At 31.8% G+C, this 4,975-nt stretch overlaps 1 protein-coding gene and 1 long non-coding RNA gene across 2 annotated transcripts in view; both read right to left on the minus strand.

The window, feature by feature from the left end:
* The window catches only part of LOC100634742 (uncharacterized), an 11,230-nt gene that overhangs the window by 2,152 nt on the left and 4,103 nt on the right, over positions 1-4,975 (minus strand). The window lies entirely within an intron of this gene.
* Positions 31-258, minus strand: LOC109585883 (uncharacterized). The gene is made up of 2 exons (XR_002186711.1): positions 192-258; positions 31-142 (listed from the first exon to the last, which is right to left on the minus strand). It is a non-coding gene; the product is annotated as an uncharacterized LOC109585883 (long non-coding RNA).

Genomic DNA, 4,975 nt, shown 5'->3' on the forward strand with positions numbered 1-4,975 from the left:
GTCTCTACTTGTCTCTTCTTTCTAAAGGAGCTACTGGTTGACTCATAATAGACAGTATAATGACTAGCTCCAGAAACAAAACTCCACTCAGCCCTCACTGCTGTAGAATTGAGCTTTGTTATAGAAAAAGTTTCAATGACAGCTACAAAATTTAAAGCATTATCATCATAGTATCTCATTAATTTTTTTACGTATTTCAATAGTAGTGTATTCTCTATCAGTCCATTCTCCTGGTCCAATACTAGTATATGCTCTCACCTCAATAGTATAACTAGTATTAGGTATCAATCCTACTATACTGTAATAAGTGTTAGTAGTGTTAGTTATATTGTATGGACCAGTACTGGTAGACTCTCTATATCTTATCTCATATACTGTAATGATACCATTAGGTATTGTAGGAGGATTCCATACAATAGATATTGCATCTGGGTTTTTTGCATATACTAGATTAGATGTCACACCAGGAACTGTGTTAAGATCTTGTTAAACTGATCAATATCTCATTGACTTACTTGATTCAGCAGTTAATTGTATTTCTTGTCTAGCTGGTCCATTCATATTATAATTATAAGGTATTATACTCACAGTATAGTTAGTATATGGTACTAATCCTGTGAGATTATACATTCTGTTGTCTTCTCCAGTGATATTAACAGTATAACTAGTGTTTGAAGTGATGTTAGTGTATGTGAGGTAGTATCCAGTGATTGGTCCATTCCTTCCATTGCAAGGTACTTCATCCCATGAGACAGTCATTGACACTGACTCTACTGATGAGAATATAATATCACCCACTGGTGCAGTAGGGGCTAGATTGGCAATGAAAAGGGCAAATAAGTACCAGGGTATCTATAGCAATTATTATCTTACTAGCTGTAAGTGTTTCAGCTGAATAATTTGTAATCAAATTAATTTTAATGTCATATACTCCAATAAGATCAAAGGCACATTGACTGTAAGGAAGTATACCAGTTGAAGTATGTGGTGATGAAACTGATGTTTCACTACTACCAGTTGTTGATGGTTCACATACTCTCCTACAATCTCTAACAATATTATAACTATTTGGTACTACAGCAGTTGGTGGACTCCATGTTAATGTAATGGTGGAGTTTGTAATCAGATCTACCATCGCCATAAAATCACTAACCACTGGATCATCTAAAATCAAAAATAAGTATTGCTTCTATTATTGACAATAATAACTTACTAATTGTTAACATAACTGAAGCATTACCACTAGGTAGAGAAGCTGATCCATAAGATACTACATAGAAAGTGTATGTACTTTCTTGATTCAATCCTGATGTTATATTGACTGTTGTATAACTAGTGTTGGATTCACTAACAGGAGTATTACTAGACAGTTGATAGTAGACCTCATAACCAGTAGCTCCTGATACAGTAGACCAGGAGAGTCTTACATGAGCTAAACCAGTACTTAATCTTGTAGCAGTTAAACCAGTTGGAGTATTAAATACTGAAAGTGTTAATAAAGACTTTTGATAGGAATAATAGTAATTGATTAACTTGCCTGATATGCTTAGTGATGAAGTATTACTAGCTGCATTAGGATGACTATTACCACTAATAGGTCCATCAGTTACTCTGATATTAAATACAGTACACTGATAGTTACCAGCTTCTCTCAGTCTCACTGTTACTGTCACTCTTGTAACAGATCCTGATCCATTCACTATCACACGAGACAGTTCAGTAGATATTCCATTCCCGTTCACTAAACAACTGACATTAGTAGGAGGACCATCAGAGACATTGAAACTGAGACTGAAGACTGGAGGAGTAGCTAATCTACTAGTGGAAAGGAGGGAGAACTGCATAGTAGGATCAGCATCAGGACCATCTGTAAAAGAAGTACACTAATTATAGTCTATATTCATCACATACCATTGTTATTGTATCCAGTATTAGTATATGCTCCAACCACTAGTGTTTGATCCACTCCATTCTCATCAGGAATGATACACTTGTATAAACCTTCATATCCTGATAGTCCACCTCTTCTAGCTAGTGCAATCTGACCACTGAATCTCTTACTGTACACTGGACTAGGGGCTGATAAATTACCAAAAAGTCCATCAAATAAAGGTACTTCAGTTCCATTAGGATAATACCACACTCCAATATTAGTACCATTGTTAGCACTCTGACACCATAAAGCATCAATGGTATCATTAACATCATCATTCTCATCTTTATCGTAAAACTGGCTAGCATATATCATAAAGTAATCAGGTATTATTCTGTCCTGATAAGGTAGATACAATTGAACACCTAATAATTATCATAATCACCAGGCAACATTATTTTATTTTTCTCTTACTATTGTTAGCTAGTATAGAGAATGCTTCTCTTCCTTTTACAGCTTGAACTAGTGACAGTACAAGACACCACACAATACTAACAATTGATACAATAAATAGATACAATTTGATGACTTCATCTTGTGTCTAGTGGCTGCAGTCTGAAATGCTGTGGGTCATATAAAGTTGTTTTAGTTAACTTCCTGGAACACACAACATTATGAAAGTATAAACACTGAGTGCATATTTATACAGTAAATAAGTTTATCATAATCAACATAATGAGAGATCATAACAATAGTAATGATGTTCCAGAACTATAATTATATCAAATAAAAACTAAATTAAACAATAAAAAATAACTATATACTTCTATATTGTGCAGAAAAATTGAAGATGTCATGAATGAATCATGTATTATTGCCATAAAACAAAAAACTTAACCATACAATTTAATCCAATAAAGTTCAGTTTAATTTGTCATAAGTTTTTCACTTAATGTCTCACCTGCCACATGCTACAAACTTGTTTTCAATACATGCTGATAAATCATGAAAATAATTATACTACAAAATAATAATTAAATTCACTAAAAATAAGCAATTTACAATTAATGTTATAATATTATACATCAGGCACTGTGTGTGCAGATTAACAGAAAAAAATTTTCATTTAAATTTAATTAATAAAATATCAACTGGCTACTAGTGGTTGATTACATTTATTTTTGAGAGGGTACATGCTTTAATATTTGTGACACTAATTGAAATAAATTAATTGAAGAAGCAGGCAAAAGAACCAGCAGTAGTACATCAAAAATCAAAAAATGGCTCCAAAATCACCTTCAATTTTTATTACATATTTTGCTTATTGATGCACTTATGCAAAAAAAACATTTGAGCCAATTCAGACTTCAATTTTTAAAGTTATAGCCATTTTTAAAAATTTTCAATTTTTGAAAAAAATCCTGGTACCCATGGTTTTTTTCAAAAAAATGACTCCAAAATCACCTCCCAATTTTAATTACATTTTCTGATACATATTGATGCCCTATGCTATCTAAAATGTTTGAGCTGATTCCGACTTCAATTTTTAAAGTTACAGCCATTTTAAGAAAATGCCAAAATTCTGAAAAAATCTCTGTACTATAGCCCATGGTTTTTCCAAAAAATGGTTCAAAAATCACTCCCAATTTTTTATTACATTTTCTGATACATATTGATGTCCTTATGCTATGCAGAAAGTTTGAGCTGATCCCGGCTTCAATTTTTAAAGTTATGACCATTTTAAGAAAATGCCAAAATTTTGAAAAATACCCTGTACTATAGCCCATGGTTTTTTCCAAAAAATGGCTCCAAAATCACCTCCAATTTTTATTACATTTTTTGATACACATTGATGTCCTTATGCTATGCAGAAAGTTTGAGCTGATCCCGGCTTCAATTTTTTAAGTTACGGCCATTTTAAGAAAATGCCAAAATTCTGAAAAATACCCTGTACTATAGCCCATGGTTTTTTCAAAAAATGGCTCTAAAATCACCCAAAATTTTTATTACATTTTCTGATACACATTGATGTCCTTATACTATGTAGAGCATTTATAAGTACATGGGCTTTTGTCTGATATTTGAGCAACTTGAACTTTTGATTGGAATCAGTTCAAAATTGATATACAACATGAGAACATGCCTATTTATCAGTACAATCAAATAATTAAGTAAAATGGAATTTTTTTACTAGTCAATTTTGCTGATTAAAATAAAAGTAAAAATCCAAAGCATTAGCATTTTTAAAATCACAAAAATAAAACCAAAATACGGTAAAATAAAAACATGTCAAAAATTTCTAAGCAGAGAAATTTGAATATGTCTCAAATGAATCCAAGTAGGTCAGTACAATCTGAAATATCCCTTGATATTGTTGCTAAAATACAAAAATATTAATTTTGACAATAGCTCCAGTTCAAGAAAACTAAATGCCCCAAAAATTAATCAATAGTTAATACTTACAACAGTCTGTACACTGCCTGGTTTTTGAATACGTTGACTTTTGAGTACTTGAAATACATCAATGACTCCTTCAGTTTTACATTTATTAATTGTTGTAGCAGCTGCACAAAACATTGCTGAACGACCAACTGTATCACTATAAAGAAGGAAATTGAAATTAATATTTAAATCAGATTTCTTTCTCACCTGCAGTGTACTACAATGCTTGTGTTTCCTCTTTTCCTTTGTGTTCTGTACATTTCTTCTATTACCAACAGTATAGTCTGAGGGTTAGTCAACTTTCCAGTTGAATCCCAATTTGTTATCTGATATTGCGTTACACTCTGTGTAGCACCAGTCTATATGAGAATTAATACATGCATGTACGTAGCATTATGTATATCTTACATTATTATTTTTAACTTCAAACTTTCTTTCAATATATCCATTGAAAGTTTCTTCATTCAATAATATAATATTGTATTCTCCTAATATCATTCCACTTGGTGTTGACAGGCCAATACTGATAGCAAACTTCCTACAATAATCATGACAAATATCTCAATAAAATGTTCATTTATTTTACTGCTTACTTGATTGTTTTCATTTTCATGGCATAGCATTACAATAGCAGTCACATTTCTATCATCAATCATCTTC

Source organism: Amphimedon queenslandica, unplaced genomic scaffold, assembly GCF_000090795.2.
Source record: "Amphimedon queenslandica unplaced genomic scaffold, v1.1 AMPQUscaffold_12991, whole genome shotgun sequence".
Classification (NCBI taxonomy): domain Eukaryota; kingdom Metazoa; phylum Porifera; class Demospongiae; order Haplosclerida; family Niphatidae; genus Amphimedon; species Amphimedon queenslandica.